General features: G+C 42.2%; 1 protein-coding gene across 5 annotated transcripts in view; it reads left to right on the forward strand.

The window, feature by feature from the left end:
* The window catches only part of MED12L (mediator complex subunit 12L), a 777,103-nt gene that overhangs the window by 358,022 nt on the left and 397,063 nt on the right, over positions 1-22,018 (forward strand). The gene's annotated exons all lie outside the window — the stretch shown is intronic.

Here is a 22,018-nt window from a genome sequence, read left to right on the forward strand (position 1 = left end):
CATTAGTTCTGGTGACACGCTGACATCCCAGGATTTTTACTTTATTTTGTAGGGATTTCCTCTCATTTCCTGCTTTGACTATGTGACAGAAAGTGAAAGAATATCCAAAATGAAACATAAAGTTTTGCCCTTAGTTCAGTTTTAAAGTTCATGTACACAGTTCTCATTCATTTGTTATTTTAAATAACTATTTTAATGCTTTGTTTTATTGGTGGGAAGGGCATGGAGTTTAAATGATACAAAGAGTTAAAGTTTGGAAACTAGCTTCTAAAGAAGCATTTGAAGTTCATACTGTAGATCAGCACATCCGGGCAGACAATTTTTCATCTTGAAAAGGAAATGAAAGTAAATGTTGACAATTTTTATGCCCACAATATGGCATTTTGCTAAGGCTTACTTCATGAATCATATGATCATGGGTCCGTCACAAACCACAGGATGGTAACATTTGTTTTTAGTTTAATATATACTTTATAAAACATTAAAGCCTACTGTATATAAATTATTCTATAGGAATTACACAGTCATTGACTGAAATCTTGATACAAGTGACCAGAGTGTGTTGCACTGTCACTTTAAATAATTTATAGAGCAAGAGGGGACTAGGAAGCTGGCAACATATTTGTCTCAGTGCAGAAGTATCTATTAAGTCCCTGTTTAAAGCTGTGAGACTTTACACATGTTGGCTGATACACAGCAACAGGATTATCATTCATTTATATGGAGTCCCTTTACACTGTGTGATTCTCTTCTATGCAACTTGAAAAAACGCCAGATTTTTTTTTTTTGGTGCATCTGCATGCAACAACCAGCCAGGATTCAAAAAAGAAGTATAGAGTTTTTAAAAGAGAAAAAACATTATACTCCTCTAGGTTGATGCAGTATCAGTCCAATGCTTCATCTGTCCCTTGTCGCTTCTAGACCAAGAGCTGAGCAATCAAAGACCGCTAATTACTCAGATCTTGGTTTTCACTCTTCAGTGAGCAAAGAGCTTGTGACTGTCAGTCACTGGCTCTTTGCTCTGCCCCTCCAGCACTCACTGTAGCGCTGGGCTGTGCAGGGGGCGGAAGCTGCTGGCTCAGCCACTCAGGCTTAGGTATCTGGGTGGATCTCAACCATATGGTCGGGATCTTTTTCAGAGCCTGGACCGGTCCTGTGATGTCAGTTGACATTGGACTTTAGCCCGCTGTCGGCTGAAGACAAGTCACAGGAGTGCAGAATAAACTGCTGTAATCCATAGAAGAAGTATAGCCAAAATAGCTTTGGTTATACTCATCCTTTAAATGTAACAGTCAGAAATCATTACAATAAAGTATTTCATAGTCACAACTCCACCCCCAGAGAAGAGCCACAAAACATTCACAGTTGATTGATCATTGGTCAGTGCTCCCATCAGATCATATACAAATTATTGATGGATCTTAGCTGCACATAGGGATGTGGAGGGTCAGCAGTAGAAGTCCCAGGAGGAGCAGTAGCCCAGCGGCCAGCCTCATCATCTTCTTAACCTGCCCTGCTTTTGATGCCTGCTCATTCGGGCCAGCTGCACACCGGTCTCTGGGTACAGGGGGTCCGGCCGGGTGCAGGAGCTGGAAGAGTCACCGCCATTACCGCAGAACTTTGGAGCCACTGCAGGACAGGAAGGAACAAAGCCTAAGGGAAAGCTGCAGGGGAGGTAGGCAAGCCAGGGTCACCCGAGCTGGGGGTGGAGGCGGATCAGCGGAAGGCAGGACTTCCCTCAGCCAGCTGAGGTTAGGAGTAAACATGGGCCCCTCCGTGCACCACAACTGACTCCCAAATTACCTTCCCCACCTCCTCCACGTGTGCACAGGTAAGAGATGTACAGTACCCTGATCCACCAGATCGTGCTGGGGTGGGGAGGGGGTTGCTGTGCTGTGCCAGCAGAGATCTCTGTACTATACATTCCAATTCAAGATCTGCACCCACTACTCTGCTTCCACAGGGGGACTACAGCTGACAAAAAAAAAAAAATACAAATCCCCAGCAAGTGGCTTGGGATACAGATTTTACTGCCCCCCTATACTGGAGTCCTAAGGCAGCTATCTAAGCTGCCTTATGCTGGGGCTAGCCCTGAATGGTGACAGTAACCAGTCCCAGGCATAGTCCTCTGTACTTCCAGAAAGCACTGCTCCGATCCATTGTTCAAACATATATCGGGCAATATCACTCACATAAAGGGAAAAGAGCAAGGAGAGTGCAGATAGTAAAGTATATTGTAACACAATTTACTAAATAACTAAATGCATGTACCCATGAACAAGAAAAGACTAGAGCATATCATGCCCAATGGTTCTCAGAGTGGGCATGATTAAATATTAAACAAAAAAATACAAAATGCTGCGCAACACCTTTATGTCTCAAAGTTATTAACTCTACTTGGCTATTGTGAGTGCCCCAGTAATACATTAAATAATAACTAAATAACACTACTTTAAATCAACAAAAATGCTCAAAACAACCAATCTCACTGTTACATTCATCAAATAATGATACATACATCCATTTATTATTATTATTATTATACATGATCTATATAGCGCCAACAGTTTATGCAGTGCTTTACAATGTAGGAGGGGACAGCACAATTACAGTGCAGTTCAATACAGAAGGGACAGGAGGGCCCTACTCGTAGAGATTACATTCTAAAGGGAGAGAGTAGTGGTACAAAAGGTAATAGCTGCGGGGGATGATTTGATGGTGGTGGCTCAGGAACAGGTCTTCTTAGGTGGGTGTGGGATAGGTTTCTCTGAATAAATTAGTTTTCAGGGATCTCCTAAAGGTGGACAGGTTAGGGGCTGATCAGACATACCGGGGCGGGGAGTTCCAGGAGGATGGGAGAGGTTCTGGAGAAGTCCTGAAGGCAAGCATGGGAGGAGGTCATTTACATTCAGGAGTGACAATATGGCCCCTTGCACACGAGTGTCATAATTTACTGATGTTTATTCAGGAACGTGTGATGCCCGTGTGCAAAGAGACAAAAACTGTGTAAAAACCTGAGTAGTATTGAGTATAGGCAAATAAAGATGCGTTAGCACACAGACGAGTAAAATAAAGTATGAGAGTAAATTACTGCACTCAAATGTATTATTGATCTTTGCTGTGTGCAATGTCCTGAAGACAACAATGCATCTCATTTCAGATCAGTAAAAAAACTCAGCCAGTGTAACTGGCCTAACACTTCTTATCCTTAAAGTGACAAATATATTAAAAATCACATAAACATGTCCATCACATAAGTCCCTTCAATTGTGCCTTCTCCAAAGTGATGCAAATAGGTGATGCTGAGGTTTAGCCTCAAAGGGACATTCTACCCAGATTTTGTCTCAAGTGTTTAAAGTGGTGCACTGCTGTCTGAGTGCTCCTATCTTGTGAGTATACATATTTTAAACTTTTTAATTAAGGAATTTCATGTTATTATGGTAAAGGAATATGCTATCGCTTCTTTTTTGAGCAGAGGAGCAAGTGGAGGCTACATATTGGTGGTGATTGACACAGGAGCCAGTGGAGAGATCCCCAGGAGGGAGAGAGTGGTGAAGCCTTGGGAATAGACCCCTTAAAGGGGAAGGTGCATTTGATCTATTGCTTAGACTAATAGGTCCACAAGTTCAGGTGAGAGCACATAATGAATGGTGGTGGGATTAACTTGTTCTATTGGTGCATGTGAAGGATTAAAGAAGTATTTTCCAGCAATCCATCGGTACTTCTGGGTAGACGCAATGATGTCATAGGCCCCGCCCTGACATGTTTTGTCACACATGAGATGCTGAGAGATGAAACATATAAATCCTCTTGCTTGTGCAGGTCTTGGCTGTGTTCACAAATTTGTGGCACAGATCCACCCCCTGCTGCAGCCTCTTACCTTATGAATTGCTACAAAGTTACAATGTTGCAGTCTGCTCGCTGGTAAAGGTGGTACTGAAGAAATGCTTCTTCTTGCCCGCAGCAAATAACATCATCACAGCCTTGACAAAGTCATTTGACTGGAGCTCAGTCACTGCTTTCAATATAATTTTGCAAAAAAAAGTTTAACATTTCATTGTTGCTGTATATTTTGACTGATTAATGTATTCAAGCAGATTTGTTAGGTTACAGAACAGTCAGCTAAGGACATTTGTACAGTATACTTCATGATGTCTAGTCAAGTGAACATTTCAGCCGCAATACAAGGTGAATATTTTTAACCTCTATGTTAGCAAAACCCCAGATAAAATTATAATTCTATGATCTCAGTTTATATTTCCCATATCTATGCCTTACCTTTCTATAATTGCTTTTTCGGTCCCCCCCCCTCCGGTGTCACATTTGGCACCTTTCAGGGGGGAGGGGGATACCTGTCTAATCCAGGTATTTTGCTCCCACTTCCGGGCAAAGATACCCGAGCCACTTGTGGGTATCTACGCCACTTCCAGTGCCTTCTCCGTCCCCCACACAGATCCCGACCAGTGGTATAGCGCAGCACGAGTCGCACATGCGCAGTAGGGAACCAGGAAGTGAAGCTGCAAGACTTCACTTCCCAATCTAAATATCCCTTAGATGGCGGCGGCAGCCCCTGAAAGCCGAGGAACGGATTGGCTTCGGGTGCCGACATCGCGGGCGCCCTGGACAGGTAAGTGTCCTTATTTTAAAAATGTCAGCAGCTGCAGTATTTGTAGCTGCTGACTTTAACCACTAAGCCACCGCCCACCGTCATATGACGGCTGGACGAGGCTTCTGTTGTTCTGGGTGGACGTCATATGACGTCCTCGCCCTCCCGAGCCACTAGGGCCCTGTGTGCGTGCCCGGCGGCCGCGATGTCCGCCGGGCACCCGCGATTGCCGGGTAACAGAGCAGGACCGTAGATCTGTGCATGTAAACACAGATCCACGTCCTGTCAGAGAGGAGAGGAGACCGATGGCGTGTCCCTTGTACATAGGGACACCAATTGGTCACCTTCCCCAGTCAGTCCCCTCCCCCCACAGTTAGAATCACCTCCTTAGGTCATACATTAACCCCTCGATCGCCCCCTAGTGTTAACCCCTTCCCTGCCAGTCACATTTACACAGTAATCAATGCAATTTTATAGCATTGATCGCTGTATAAATGTGAATGGTCCCAAAAATGTGTCAAAAGTGTCCGATGTGTCCGCCGCAATGTCGCAGTCACAATAAAAATCGCAGATCGCCGCCATTACTAGTAAAAAATAAATAAATAATAAAAATGCTACAAATCTATCCCCTATTTTGTAGACGCTATAACTTTTGCGCAAACCAATCAATATACGCTTATCGCAATTTTTTTTTACCAAAAATATGTAGAAGAATACATAATGGCCTAAACTGAGGAAAAAATTTGTTTAAAAAAAAAAAAATTGGATATTTATTATAGCAAAAAGTAAAAAATATTGTGTTTTTTCAAAATTGTCCCTCTTCTTTTGTTTATAGCGCAAAAAGTAAAAACCGCAGAGGTGATCAAATACCACCAAAAGAAAGCTCTATTTGTTTTGAAAAAAATGATAAAAATTTCATTAGGGTGCAGTGTAACATGACCGCGCAATTGTCATTCAAAGTGCGACAGCGCTGAAAACTGAAAAATGGCTTGGGCAGGAAGGGGGTGAAAGTGCCCTGTATTGAGGTGGTTTAAAAAAAAAAAAAAATGGCGGACCTCCACTTTAACTTGCTGATTATAGAATCTGGCAATTCCTTAAAGCCCAATTAAACTTATGCTGGCCATACACTATACGAAAAATCGGCCGAAAAATCGTTCGTATGGACACTTCGTTCGTTTTTCGGCAAGTTAGTGGGTACAAATCGATAATCGTTTATGACGTTTTTGTGGAAAAAAAACGAACGGCATGTTTGGAAAATTTCTGCCGAACGTACGATAAATTGCAAGGTTAATGTGTTTCCCGTCCGAACTGCCTGCACTAGGTATATGTAAAAAAACGAACACAAAATTATTTATTCATGTCCACTGAACAGATTATCGGACATTATATGATGGCACGATTGTTTGCGGTCACGGTCGAACGTTCGTTTTTCGAAAATGGGTTCGGCCGATTTTCTGTATAGTGTATGGCCAGCATTACAGTTTAATTCAGCTAAATTTATTCCAAGAACATCTAAATAAGAATTGTCCAAAGTCTCACAGTTAATTTTCTTTATAAGGCTCCATTCACCTATATGCAAATTGGATTTGTTCTGAACCGCTTCCAATTCGAATGACATGTGAACCAAACATGGCTTTCTATGGAGCTGGTTCACATATATGCGGTGCAGCGGCACTGCAAATTCAAAAAGAGTCCTGTGCATTTTCTGAGCACTGCGGTGCGATTCAGATCCAAATTCTAGGCTCATCTATGGGAACGCATCTGAATCACACATCTCATCAGTTTTGAACACAAATTCAATCAGAAAAAAAAACAGTGTGGAGGTCCCCCCACCAATCCATACCAGGCCTTTTCAGGTCTGGTACAGAGTTAAAGGGGAAACCCATGCCAAAATTAAAATAAAAAATAAAAGGCATGGGGCCCCCCCAAATCCATACCAGATCCTTATCCGAGCATGCAGCCTGACAGGCCAGGAAAGGGGGGAACGAGTGAATGTCCCCCCTCCTGAACCAGATACCCTCAACATGGGGGGGTGCTTTGGGGTGGGGGGGCTGTTCCCCTTCACCCCAAAGCATCTTGTCCCCATGCTGATGGGGACAATGGCCTATTCCCCACAACTCTGGCTATGGTTGTGGGGGTCTGGGGGCAGGGAGCTTATCAGAATCTGGAAGCCCCTATGTGAATGAGTAGGGGGTCCATTGTACCCCCTACTTATTCACCCAAAAAAAGTGTCAAAAAGAAATAAAAACACAGAGACAGTTTTTGACAATTCCTTTATAAAGAAAACAAAAAAAATGTCCCCCTGGTGTAGATCTGGCATAAATCACGATGAATGTTGCCAAGCAAAGGAAAACACTGGAGGATTCCTAGGTTTAGGATCTGTATACCTAGTAGGATCTCCTTGCAGCTGACATACATTGTGGTGCACCTGTTGACCCACTGATTGCCCGCATTGGAGTTGAGGGTCTACATGTCATCTGAGCAGATGTCTGCATGACATTTAGGGCTTGTTCATTCTATGGCATTGCAATAACATACAGAAATGCTTTTTACATGCATTGGTGCAGTGTACTGCTATTCATTTTGAATGTCATCCCAATGCACCTTACGATGGACATGCGTTGTAGTGCAGTAACATGTAGTTCCAAAAAAATTGTGCATATACTTTTTTTTGGCAGTGCATCACACTGTAAAGCACCCTGTCAGGTAGGCTGTAGGGGGCCTCATGATTTCTAATACCGATCTTGAGCCAACTCTTAAAGTAAAACTATAGGCAAAACTTTTTTTCCCATTTTGGATAGAGGGAGAGTTATGACCCCTGTTGGTTAATTTTTGGCCATCTGTGCCTCATTGGGGAGATTTACCTTCACTTCCTATCCCATAGCCAAAACAGGAAGTGAGAGGAAATCCCTGTAAATTAAGGGAATCCCTTGGGGATCCTCAAGCCACCAGAACTACTGTTCCCATTGGAGGATTTCCCATCTATTACTTTTCTGGGGACAACCCAACATTTGGGATTTTCTTTTACTTTCTATTTTAATGGTAAACAGGACAAATAGAGAGGCTGAATCTCCCTAACGGGGGGCAAAGACAGCAATAAAAACTGACAGGTGTTCTAATCCACCTCCACTCTGTCCAAAGCTAAAGAAAACGTTTTGCCTTTAGTTATACTTTAGACGTAGTAAGGTTGCATGCCAGGGCTTGAACAGCAGTGGTGTTTAAATTGTTTATCAGGGAGTGTGTTGCAACCCTGCAGAGAAATCATTTTTCTACACAGAAGGGTCCTTCTTTGCAGCATGCGGGCAGGGAACAGGCTTTTCTAGTTAGGATAATAAATAGCCTTTACACAGCTTTTGTTCTGAAGAACCTGGAATGTATTTTTCTGATTTAAACTAAAAGTTCAGTTGAGCCCCTGTTCGACATCTATTTAAAACAACAAAGAGTGAAAATTAAATATTCCCATTATCAGGGAAAACAGAGAGAGTGAATCTCCCTAATGTGGACACTCACCACACTATTAAAAAAATAAATAAAAATTAGATACACTTAAAGTGTCCTTACACTTCCACTGTTGTAGAAAATGTATGATTATGACATGTTTCTTAGTGGTGCAATAGTATCTAATAAAGGTTAGGAATGTGTTACTGGAAATCCATTTTATATTGCACCAAAAGGTCAGTTTACTCAGTACAAAATTAATGTGAAGGCTGTAAATCCACCTGATCACTTTTATATCTGGATAGTGTGGCTGCTTCTCTCCCCAGCCCTTACCCATCTCCTCGATGAAGCCAGGATTGTTGCAGGCCACTTTTGAATGGATGATGTAGGAGATTAAAGAACGTCAGTTTTCCAATCCCCTCTGATTATGTTATATTCCAAAGTGCTCAACTCTGAGGACTTTTGGGCTGGAGTTATGATATCCTGGCAACGGTTAAATGAGAAGCAAATCATGGACTATTTGCTTGATTTCCATGCAGTGCAGGCAAAGAAGAAATCAAAGGTCTTTGAAATGACACTTTGTACAAGTAATACAACTGTGCTTTCTACATTTGCAATAAAGGACATGACAAGGTAATAGCATTTAGTGACATTACAATAAAAGCAGCAAGTTTTCCTTTTTGGATGCAACGAAAGACATTTTGATTAGAAAGCAACCATAGTAGAAAGTTTAGGACCATACAGCAGTATTTAGAATATAACTTCTGTTTCCTTTGTTGTCACCCCTGGGCATGTGTAACGTAATTAAGTAATGATTAATGTACATCTTAAAATGACATTTTTTTGCTTTGCATTTAAAATACCACTTCATTCCTTCTCATTTATATGGCTAACTTAACACTGGATCTTGAGAATTTAGGGAAGAACATACAAATTCAAATTTAATAGCTAGATGGACAGTATTGTACCAGCTTCTACTATAGTATTTGCTTATATTCTATGGATCTGAAATCACAGGAAGTTTCATTTTGCTGCCACTTTCTTTTTGCCAATATTTGTTCTTAGCTGCATAATTTCCTTCCTTATTTCCCACTTCCTTTATTATATTATTAGAATACTTCATTGCTCTAGTTAACAATACCATACAGGGGTTTGAATAGCTAGATTTTTAGATAACAAAGAGATAGTGCTTGTCAAAAGAGGATAGAATTCCTTCAAGTATGGTGATATTAGGGTAGGGATTGACTGAAACATTGATCTAGTTCAGAAGAACTCTAGTCTGATTTTTATTTATTTATTTATGTAGTTTTGGGTGGGAAAGGTTAGCATATGTCAAGATAATATTACTGTCTCCAGATCTTCCTCTTTGCATCTTCATTTTGATAACAAGAAAGATAGAGAGGGCACACTGCTCATAAGGTGACCACATAGGATCCTGTGCTGCTGTGTGAAGCTGGGCGCCTGGTCCAAATCCCTGTAGCACAAAGAAAGAAGAGGTGGCTGCACTTCCATAAAAATCCATGTCTTTATTGAAAATCCTTTAAAAACAGAGACAAGACATGCACATACAGCTCTGGGAAAGTCAGCAAACGTGTTTCACTGATTTTTTTTTTTCACATGATTAAGCACATCAGTGTGAAATGCGTTTGCTGACTTTCCTAGAGCTGTATGTGCATGTCTTGTCTCTGCTTTTAAAGGATTTTCAATAAAGACATGGATTTTTATGCTGGAAGTGCAGCCACCTCTTCTTTCTTTGTGCTTCATTTTGATAACACCACAGCAGGAAGTTAAAATATACTAAATGCAAAACATTTTAGTTTTGGATAGTGTGAAGAGAAATTAGTACGTTCAACAGTTTTTATTGCTGTCTGTGCCCCTGTTGAGGAGATTCCCCTCTCTATTTGCCCTGTTTACCATTATCGTTGAAAGTGAAAGTAAAAGAAAATCCCACATTTTTGGATTGTCCCCAGAAAAGTAAGAGGGGAAATCTTCCAATGGGGACACTAGTTCTGGTGACTTGGGGGTCCCCATGGAATTCCTTAAATTTTCAGGGATTTGCTCTCACTTCCTGTTTGGCTATGGGACAGGAATTTAAGGGAAATCTCTGCAATGGGACAGAGATGGCGAAAAAAAAAATCTGACAAGGGTTATGACCCTTCCTTGCTTTATCCAAAGTGAAAAAAAAAACATTTTGCTATAGTTCTACTTTAAGGGGAATCTTACCAGCACCAAAAGAGCCTGCAATAAAAACTTGAAAGAAGTTTTAAACCTTCCCAACTGTATCTGAGTCAATGAAAAACTTTTTGTTTTAAATATCTGTATTGCAAATTTTAAAGTTTGGTTAGTATGGATAACATCTCTTGAATAAACAGTAAGGACAGTGTTTAAAGCAGCAGTAAACCCAAAGCTTAGAATGTAATACAATATTATTATATCAAAAATAGCATGTAATGCCAAGCTGCAGTTTCCAAAGCGAGCAAAGTCCTTTCTTGTATTAAGTGAGGTATGGACTCCAGAGAGAGAGATATCATTTTGCCCCTGTTCAAATCATTAGTAAGACCTCATCTGGAATATGCAGTTCAGTTTTGGGCACCAGTTCTCAAAAAGGATATCAGGGAACTGGAGAAAGTGCATAGAAGGGCAACCAAACTGATAAGAGGTATGGAGGAGCTCAGCTATGAGGAAAGATTAGAGGAACTGAATTTATTCTCTCGAGAAGAGGAGATTAAGGGGGGATATGATCACCATGTATAAATATATAAATTGTCCATATAGTGAGCTTGGTGTTGAGTTATTCGCTTTACGGTCAACACTGAGGACAAGGGGGCACTCTTTACGTCCAGAGAAAAAGAGATCTCCAAATATGGAAAGGTTTCTTCACAGTAAGAGCTGTGAAAATGTGGAATAGACTCTCTCCAGAGGTGGTTCTGGCCAGCTCAGTAGATTGCTTTAAGAAAGGCCTGGATTCTTTCCTAAATGTACGGTACATAATATAACTGGGTACTAACATTTATAGGTAAAGTTGATCCAGGGAAAATCTGATTGCCTCTCTGGGATCAGGAAGGAATTTCTTCCCCTGCTGTAGCAAATTGGATCCTGCTTTTCTGGGGTTTTTTTTCGCCTTCCTTTGGATCAACTGTGGGTATAGGATTGGGTATATGGGATTGTATGATATGTTTTATTTTATTTTATTTATTTAATTATTTTTTCAACTATGGTTGAACTAGATGGACTTGTATCTTTTTTTTAACCTGACTAACTATGTAACTATATTTCAGGGTACCAATCATTAGATGTGGTGCCTACATTCGTTTTCTTTTTAATTTATTTTTTCCCCTAGTGATCTGGCCAGTAACATGCCTTCTATTAGAGTGCCCTCACTCTGGGTGAAGAATCACAGAGGCACCTTTGGACAGCAGCATTGGTAATCTGGGGGAGGGGAGTGTTAGATGGACTAGCAGATTTGGGTACATTAACAAATTGAAGCTGAACTTCAACTCACACTTCATATGCAAATACAGCCTCAACCCTGTAATTGCAGGAGACCCTGTTCTGTTGAAAAACAATAACTTACTTGTTGGATCTCCAAGTGAAAATTATTATAATCTGCCACTTTTTTTTTTTAATTTATACATGTTTTTGTATTTTTTTTTTTTTTGTATTTGTTGTTTCTTTTTTTTTTTTACTTTATTGTCTGAGTATAGATCTATGTTTGTCTCAAGCATGTTTGAATCCTCTTACTGTTGACTGACTCATTACCTCTGCTGCAAGTCTGTTCCAAGCATCAGCTACTCTTTCAGTAAAATAATACTAAGATTCGTTTTGGCTTTCCTCCTGCTAGTTTGAAGTCAAGTTCTTGATTTTGGGTTCATATTAAAAACACTGTCCTCCTGAACCTTATTCATCCCTTTGATGTATTTAATAGTTTCAATCATGTCTCCCCTTTCTCTTCTTTCCTCCAGACTGTACATATTTGTACAGTCTCTCCTGATATGTTTTATCCCCCATATCTTCCACCGTTGTTACCCATCTCTGGACTTCTTATCAATATCTTTCTGTAGGTGAAGTCCCCATAGTTGGACACAGTATTCTAAATGAAGTCTCGCTAAAGATCTATATAGAGGAATCAGGACCTCCTTTCTCCTGCTGGTGACCCCTCTAGTGATACATAGAATTTTGTTTGCTTTCCCACTGTCTAGTCCACTGTTTGCTCATTTCGCAGTCATCTGAAATAAACACTCCCAAATCGTTTTCCTCTGTAGTGCTGGCTAACACTGTACCCCCCAAGGTGTATAATTTCACATTTAGATACATTGGTCAAAGCAGTGAAAACTGCAGTTCGATCTCCCAGCAATGCCATATCATGTTCCAGACACCTCCAGGGATATCAACCCTAATAAACACCTTTGTGTCATCAGCAAAAAGACTTACCTTGCCTAACAAACCTTTAGTTATGACTTAACCACTTCAGCCCTGGACCATTATGCTGCCTAAGGACCAGAGGACTTTTTCCAATTTGGCAATGCGTCGCTTTAACTGCTAATTGCGCGGTCATGCAATGCTATACCCAAACTAAATTTGCGCCCTTTACTTCCCACAAATAGAGCTTTCTTTTGATGGTATTTGATCACCTCTGCCGTTTTTATTCTTTGCGCTATAAACGGAAAAAGACCGAAAATTTTGAAAAAAAAAAAGATATTTTCTACTGTTTGTTATAAAAAAAAATCCAATAAACTCAATTTTAGTCATATATTTAGGCCAAAATGTATTCGGCCACATGTCTTTCCACCGCCTTCAGGATTTCTAAGGGCGTAAATTTTTGATTTCACTCCTCACTACCTATCACAGTTTTGAAGGCCATAAAATGCCCAGATGGCACAAAACCCCCCCAAATTACCCCATTTTGGAAAGTAGACACCCCAAGCTATTTGCTGAGAGGCATGTTGAGTCCATGGAATAGTTTATATTTTGATACAAGTTGCGGGAAAGTGACAATTTTTTTTTTTTTTTTTTTTGCACAAAGTTGTCACTAAATTATATATTGCTCACACAGGCATATGTGGAATTGCACCCCAAAATACATTTAGCTGCTTCTCTTGAGTATGGGGATACCACATGTGTGAGACTTTTTGGGAGCCTAGCCGCATATGGGGCACCGAAAACCAATCACCGCCTTCAGGATTTCTAAGGGTGTAAATTTTTTATTTCACTCTTCACTGTCTATCACAGTTTCAGAGGCCATGGAATGCCCAGGTGGCACAAATCCCCCCCAAATGACCCCATTTTGGAAAGTAGACACCCCAAGCTATTTGCTGAGAGGCATGGTGAGTATTTTGCAGCTCTCATTTGTTTTTGAAAATGAAGAAAGACAAGAAAAAACTTTTTTTTTTTCTTTTTTCAATTTTAAAAACTTTGTGAAAAGAAGTGAGGTCTGCAAAATACTCACTATACCTCTCAGAAAATAGCTTGGGGTGTCTACTTTCCAAAATGGGGTCATTTGGGGGGGGTTTGTGCCTCCGAAACTGTGATAGGCAGTGAAGAGTGAAATCAAAAATTTACGCCCTTAGAAAGCCTGAAGGCGGTGCTTGGTTTTCGGGGTCCCGTACGTGGCTAGGCTCCCAAAAAGTCTCACACATGTGGTATCTTCGTACTCAGGAGAAGCAACAGAATGTATTTTGGGGTGTAATTTCACATATTCCCATGGCATGTTTGAGCAATATATCATTTAGTGACAACTTTGTGCAAAAAAAAAAATTTGTCTCTTTCCCGCAACTTGTGTCACAATATAAAATATTCCATGGACTCGACATCACTCTCAGCAAATAACTTGGGGTGTCTACTTTCCAAAATGGGGTCATTTGGGGGGGGGGTTAAACTGTCCTGGCATTTTATGCACAACATTTAGAAGCTTATGTCACACATCACCCACTCTTCTAACCACTTGAAGACAAAGCCCTTTCTGACACTTTTTGTTTACATGAAAAAATTATTTTTTTTTGCAAGAAAATTACTTTGAACCCCCAAACATTATATATTTTTTTAAAGCAAATGCCCTACAGATTAAAATGGTGGGTGTTTCATTTTTTTTTTTCACACAGTATTTGCGCAGCGATTTTTCAAACGCATTTTTTGGGAAAAAAACACACTTTTTTAAATTTTAATGCACTAAAACACACTATATTGCCGAAATGTTTGATGAAATAAAAAAGATGATCTTAGGCCGAGTACATGGATACCAAACATGACATGCTTTAAAAATGCGCACAAACGTGCAGTGGCGACAAACTAAATACATTTTTAAAAGCCTTTAAAAGCCTTTACAGGTTACCACTTTAGATTTACAGAGGAGGTCTACTGCTAAAATTACTGCCCTCGATCTGACGTTCGCGGTGACACCTCACATGCATGGTGCAATTGCTGTTTACATTTGACGCCAGACCGACGCTTGCGTTCGCCTTTGCGCGAGAGCAGGGGGGGGCAGGGGTGCTTTTGTTTATTTGTTTTTTTTTCTTTATTTTTTTGCTTTTTTATCTTATTTTTAAACTGTTCCTTTCATTTTTTTTTTAATCATTTTTATTGTTATCTCAGGGAATATAAATATCCCCTATGATAGCAATAGGTAGTGACAGGTACTCTTTTTTGAAAAAATTGGGGTCTATTAGACCCTAGATCTCTCCTCTGCCCTCAAAGCATCTGACCACACCAAGATCGGTGTGATAAAATGCTTTCCCAATTTCCCAATGGCGCTGTTTACATCCGGCGAAATCTAAGTCATGAAATGCTCGTAGCTCCCGGTTTCTTAGGCCATAGAGATGTTTGGAGCCACTCTGGTCTCTGATCAGCTCTATGGTCAGCTGGCTGAATCACCGGCTGCATTCTCAGGTTCCCTGTTGAGACAGGAGAGCCAGAGAAAAACACGGAAGACGGTGGGGGGGGGCATTCCCTCCCACTGCTTGTAAAAGCAGTCTAGAGGCTAATTAGCCACTAGGATTGCTTTTACATGAAAGCCGACCGCTGGCTGAAAAGAATGATACCAAGATGATACCTAAACTTGCAGGCATCATTCTGGTATAACCACTCAAAGTCGTGAATGGCGTACCTGAAGACAAAAAAATGGTTAACAATAAAACACAGTAAACGGTAAAGTATAAAAAATTGTATACCTGAAAAACAAACATGATAAAACATAATAAAAATAAAACATTGCAGAATAGAATACAGTAAAAAAGAGCAGAACAATAGAGAGAGAATAGAGAGAGAGAGAACAATAAAACGACAACTATTTTTAAAAAAAATTTATATATATATATATATATATATATATATATATATTTTTTTTTTTACACTTTTTTTTGTACTAACTTTTATAACTGTAACCGGTTCCAGGTTCGGGTCTCTCAAAATGCGATGGCATCTTGGGAGACCCTGTGAAAGTGTGTCCTAGTCTGTGCAATGCTGTACCCTACGCTAATACTCAACTAGTGAATGGTAGCGTTCAAAACATTCACCAATGCAAAGACCAGGATTGTCAGGACAGGAGGGACAATAATAGCGGGTGTCACGCCTATATCCGCGTTTGCTGCAGACACGACATCTTTTTTGGGGTGGTTCGCTGGGTAGGGGTACTTGGGAGGACATAAAAATGCCTCTCATGCAGCCGACTGCATTTGGTTGCGGATGTGAACGGGGGAAGTACAGGCGCTGCAGAAGTGGTGGGTTCAACTCACCATAGCTCACAAGAATTACTGATTTCAAAATTTGGTACTTTTCAGCTTGCCACTATATGTTTATGTGATTGCATCTGGATACATTTCATTTCTGTAAGGATAAAACATTTCTTCTCTTTTTTTGCCACTTTTTTAACAGTAATCACTGCATATAGAGCATATGGTTATGTTCTAAAAAAATCACTGTTTGTATGTAATCAATCCACATTTATATATTTATTTAATTTTACGCACATGTTTGCGGTTTAGTTATTACAGCACTTTGCACTTTGAAGTAGTGGTCTAGAACCATGGAGAGACCATTTTAATGCACAATAGGTTTGCAAAAGAAGATTAGCGCCCCTTATTTTACATTTTAAAAATTACTTTGGAGTGAGTGTTCACTGATTTTTGGTTGCAGCTTTTCTAAATACTACACAAAATAATTTAGTCCACCAGCGCTTGAGTATCACTATAATCATTTACATATAGTATTCCTCATTTTCCTCAGTGAAGATTCCTCCATTTACAGTTAATTAAATGTTGAGCCTGATCAGATTTCTGGCATAAAGGAGCTAAGGTATATGCTGAAGTGTTTCTCGATGTGGGCCTTTCAGTGCCAAAGACTAGTAAAAATTTAAAAAATTCCCTTATATCCCGCATAGTTTCAGAATCTTTAACATTTGCTTTGCCTGAAGCATGAACACCTAACCTCCAAAATGAGCTCTTTTCCTTACCCTTAATCAGGGCTTTTTTTCTCAGAGAAAAGGTGGTGGTTACCCACCCTCCCCTTGCCACACCTCTACCCATCCCTAGGACCGCCCCCTAGAACCGCCCCTTTAGAGAACAGAGATGCAAGTAAAATTTGGGGGGGCTATAAAAGTAATTGTATGGAATTAAATAAAAAGCAATGCACTAAATGTGGAAAAAAAAATTGGAATACTTACCAAAAGTAAGCTCAGAGACATTTCCAGATGTGCAGCAGAGAGAGACATTCCCAAATGTGCAGCAGAGACACATTCCCACATGTGCAGCAAAGACATTCCCAAAATGTGCAAAAGAGACATTCCCAAATGTGCAGCAAAGAGACATTCCCAAATATGCAGCACAGAGACATTCCCAGTGCATTAGAGACAGCCACAGTCCAGCAAAGAGACTGCCCGGTCCAGCAAAGAGACCGCCCAGCCCAGTAAAGAGACCGCCCAGCCCAGCAAAGAGACCACCCAGCTTAGTCCAGCAAAGAGACTGCCCAGCCCAGCAAAGGGACTACCCAGTAAAGAGACCAGTCCAGCAAAGAGACCCTCCAGCCCAGCAAAGAGACCATCCAGCTTAGTCCAGCAAAGAGACCGCCCAGCAAAGAGACCACCCAGCTTAGTCCAGCAAAGAGATTGCCCAGCCCAGCAAAGAGACCTCCCAGTCCAGCAAAGAGACTACCCAGCAAAGAGACCATCCAGCAAAGAGCCTGCCCAGCTTAGGCCTGCGACTCACATGGGCCAAAGCATGCACCCCCATATATTGAGCAAAGAGACATTCCCAAATGTGCAGCAGAGAGACATTCCCAGCAAAGAGACCACCCAGCTTAGTCCAGCAAAAAGGCCACCCAGCATAGTCCAGCAAAGAGACCGTCCAGCCCAGCAAAGAGACTGTCAGCAAAAAGACTGCCTAACTTAGTCCAGCAAAGAGACCGCTTAGATTAGTCCAGCAAAAAGACTGCCCAGCAAAGAGACTGCCCAGCCCAACAAAGAGACCGTCCAGATTAGTCCAGCAAAGAGACCGCCCAACTTAGTCCAACAAAAAGGCCACCCAGCATAGTCCAGCAAAGAGACCGCCCAGCCCAACCGAGAGACTGTCAGCAAAAAGACCACCCAACTTAGTCCAGCAAAGAGACCGCCCAGATTAGTCCAGCAAAAAGACTGCCCAACAAAAGGACTGCCCAGCAAAGAGACTGCCCAGCCCAGCAAAGAGACCGCCCAGCCCAGAAAAGAGACCGCCCAGATTAGTCCAGCAAAGAGACCTCCCAGATTAGTCCAGCAAAGAGACTGCCAGACCTAGTCCAGCAAAAAGACTGCCCAGTAAAGAGACTGCCCAGCAAAGAGACTGCCCAGATTAGTTCAGCAAAGAGACCGCCCAGCAAAGAGACTGCCCAACTTAGTCCATTAAAAAGGCTGCCCAGCAAGGAGACCGCCCAGATTAGTCCAGCAAAAAGACTGCCCAGTAAAGAGACTGCCCAGCAAAGAGTGCCCAGCAAAGAGACTGCCCAGCAAAGTGTGTCCAGGAAAGAGACTGCCCAGCAAACAGTGCCCAGTGAAAGAGACTGCCTGGCAAACAGTGCCCAGGGAAAAAGATTGCCCAGCAAACAGTGCCCAGGGAAAGAGAGTGTCCAGGGAAAGAGAGTGCCCAGCAAACAGTGCCCAGGGAAAGAGACTGCCCAGCAAACAGTGCCCAGGGAAAGAGAGTGCCCAGGGAAAGAGAGTGCCCAGCAAACAGTGCCCAGGGAAAGACAGTGCCCAACCCAGTCAGGAGACCACACAGCACAACCCCATTGAGCATGATTTTTTTTTTACAACACACCTGGGGCAAGTCAGGAGGTGAAGAAAGACCGCCTGACAGGCTACTTACCGCCACTATCCACATCCGACACATGGCGCCAAAGCAATCTCCTGCACACCACTGAGGGGTGGGGCAGAGCCACGGAGTACAGATCACTCCGCCCTCCGCTCTCACAAGCTCAGTTCCATCCCTCTGGGCAGTGCGCAGCAGGAGGAGGAGCCGGCACGGGACTACACAACTGTATGGAGGTTTATCTGTGTTCCCTCTGCGGGAGGCAGGGTGCAGGCTATACAGATTAGAATTTTATGGACAGAATGCCTGAAATAGCTGGCGGAACACAGTTCAGGTGCGTTCTGCCAGAAAAAAAGCCCTGCCCTTAATACTTAACTTGTTACTGACTATTAAAAACTCCTAAAATATAAGTGCACTTCTTTTTAACCATACTTCTCTTGTGGGTCACAGGACTGCACTTACCTGTGTTATGCTGTGACTTAGAATCAGCCAACAATGGGCTAAAGCCAACGGTACACTGACATCACAGAGCAGCTTCAAGCTGTGGAAGGATCCCACGCAGATGCCTGATCAACAGCTGGTGTAGCCCCTCAGCACACAGCTGAGAGCCCGGGCCACCCCCTCCCTCCTTCTACTAAGCCTCTGCTCAGAGAAAACAAAGAACTGAGCAATCGGAGGTCATGTGATTTCTCACTTCTCGTGCTTAGAGCTGGCGCGGGACAGCTGAGCATCACACCGATGCTGCACCTGGGAGAGGAGTATAGATGTGTGTTTTTTTCCACTTCCCCAAATTTCTCCTTTAACCACTTCCCGCCCAGCCTATAGCAAAATGACGGCCGGGCGGTGGTTCAGTTATCCTGACTGGGCGTCATATGACGCCCTGCAGGATAACAGCCGCCGCTCGCCTGTGGGGATGCGCATTGTGGCGATCGGTGGTGCGGTGTGTCAGTCTGACACACCACTACACCGATCTCGGTAAAGAGCCTCCAACGGAGGCTCTTTATCACGTGATCAGCTGTGTCCAATCACGGCTGATCACGATGTAAACAGGAGGAGCCGGTGATCAGCTTTTCCTCACTCGCGTCTGACAGACGTGAGTAGAGGAGAGCCAACCGGCAGCTCTCCTGACAGGGGGGGTCTGCGTTGATTGTTTATCAGTGCAATCCCCCTTGGATGCCCACACTGGACCACCAGGGAAGCCGCCAGGACCACCAGGGAAGGGGGCAACATGTGGATGGCCAGGTATGTACCCCATGGCCATCCACATGTGCAAATGAATGCCCAATCTGTGCCAATCAGTGCCCACAAATGGGCACTGACTGGCACCATTATGTAACAAATTACATCAGTGATGCCCAGCAATGCCACCCATCAGTGTCATCAGTGTCCATCAGTGCCCACCTATCAGTGCCCATCCGTGCCACCTATTAGTGCCACCCATAAGTACCTATCAGTGCCACCAATAAGTACCCATCAGTGCCGCCTACGAGTGCCCATCAGTACCACCAATGCGTGCCCATCAGTGCCACCTATGAGTGCCACCTATCAGTGCCCATCAGTGCCACCTATCAGTGCCCATCAGTGCCGCCTATCAGTGCCCATCATCAGTGCCCATCAGTGCCACCTCATCAGTGCCACCTCATCGGCGCCCATCAGTGCCGCCTTATCAGTGCCTGTCAGTGCAGCCATATCAGTGCCCATCATTGAAGAAGAAAACGTACTTATTTACAAAAAATTTTAACAGAAACAAAGAAAATCGCATTTTTTTTTCAAAATTTTCTGTCTTTTTTTATTTGTTGCGCAAAAAATAAAAATCACAGAGGTGATCAAATACCACCAAAAGAAAGCTCTATTTGTGGGAACAAAATTATGAAAACATTTGTTTGGGTACAGTGTTGTATGACTGCGCAATTGGCATTCAAATTGCGACAGCGCTGAAAGCTGAAAATTGGCTTGGGCAGGAAGGTGTCTAAGTGCCTGGTATTGAAGTGGTTAAAATAAAGTACCACACTCTTTCCTGCCCAGATGCATACTTACCTGAATGTTAGAGCTTTGGCCTGCTGAAATGTTGACATCTTGTTGCCAAAATCCATTTCTTGTTGGCCACTCTTGTGAGGTCCATCCCCATTGATCTCTAGTTAGATAACAGCAGATAATGAGATACAGCTCACTGAAGAGAGAAGCTTAAAACTGATTATTTTTAAGTGCAGCAACAACACAGCAACCAATCAGAATTCTTGTACTGACATTATCTCAGTAAAGTGGATTCTAACAATCATGTGCTTAAAATGTAACTGTTTTTTATTGCACTTACATTGAAATTGAAGTATACCTTAGGATTGATTTATGCCCCGTACACACGGTCGGATTTTCCGACGGAAAATGTGTGATAGGACCTTGTTGTCGGAAATTCTGACCGTGTGTAGGCTCCATCACACATTTTCCATCGGATTTTCCGACACACAAAGTTGGAGAGCAGGATATAAAATTTTCCGACAACAAAATCCGTTGTCGGAAATTCCGATCGTGTGTACACAAATCCGACGGACAAAGTGCCATGCATGCTCAGAATAAATAAAGAGATGAAAGCTATTGGCCACTACCCCGTTTATAGTCCCGACGTACGTTTTACGTCACCGCGTTTAGAACGATCGGATTTTCTGACAACTTTGTGTGACCGTGTGTATGCAAGACAAGTTTGAGCCAACATCCATCGGAAAAAATCCTAGGATTTTGTTGTCGGAATGTCCGAACAAAGTCCGACCGTGTGTACAGGGCATATGAGTATGGGGCACTGAAAATGTTTACCAGCAGCTGGAGACTGCACAACTAATATCTCACTTGATTAGGGACAGGTAAGTATTAGACGGGCAGCACAGCTAGGGCAGGAGGGGTGCCAAAATAAAATTGTATTTAAATAATTACAAATTCTTTATAAAATAAGGTAATTTATCTTTTTTATTTAGTGCAAACATCCTGTTTTGTTTCACGGCAAAGAAAAGTAACACTATCCATTATCAGTACAGTTATAGCTAACATATTGTTAATAAAGTTATCAATATCTCTTTTGAAGAAACCAAAAGCTGTTTTACTAATCAAAGAAATGTAATGTGGTATTGCTGTAAGGAGATATAAAGTTTGATCGGAGAGATCTTGTCTATAGCAATGAAGGCCATCTGTTGTGCTCCTCCGTGTACTTCATTACACATTCATAACACTATTCTGTATATTCAAATGATTCATGGAATATGCAATATAGTGGTAATGAGGTAACAGAGATGGCTAAAGTAGCTGTGTCCTTATATCAAAAACATTATTTGGCTGAAGATCCACTTTAAATATGGGAAGCTTTTGAAATCCTTAAAGTGACACTAAAGTCTTGTTTTTTTTTTTTTGCTTAATAAGATACAAACATGTTATACTTACCTGCTCTGTGCAGTGGTTTTGCATAGAGCAGAATGGATCCTCCTCTTCTTGGGTCCTTCACTGGTGCTCCTGGCCCCTCCCTCCTGCTCAGTGCACCTACAACAAGCAGCTTGCTATGGGGGCACCTGAGCCAAGCCGCTGTGTGTCCATTCAGACATGGAGCCGCGTGGTTGGCTCTGCCCCCTCTCTCTCCACATTGGCTCAAGGATTTTGATTGACAGCAATTAGAACCAATGGCGCCCGCTGTGTGTCTCAGCCAATCAGAATGGAGAGCCCCAGG

This window comes from Aquarana catesbeiana, linkage group LG04 (assembly GCF_042186555.1).
Source record: "Aquarana catesbeiana isolate 2022-GZ linkage group LG04, ASM4218655v1, whole genome shotgun sequence".
Taxonomy (NCBI): Eukaryota; Metazoa; Chordata; class Amphibia; order Anura; family Ranidae; genus Aquarana; species Aquarana catesbeiana.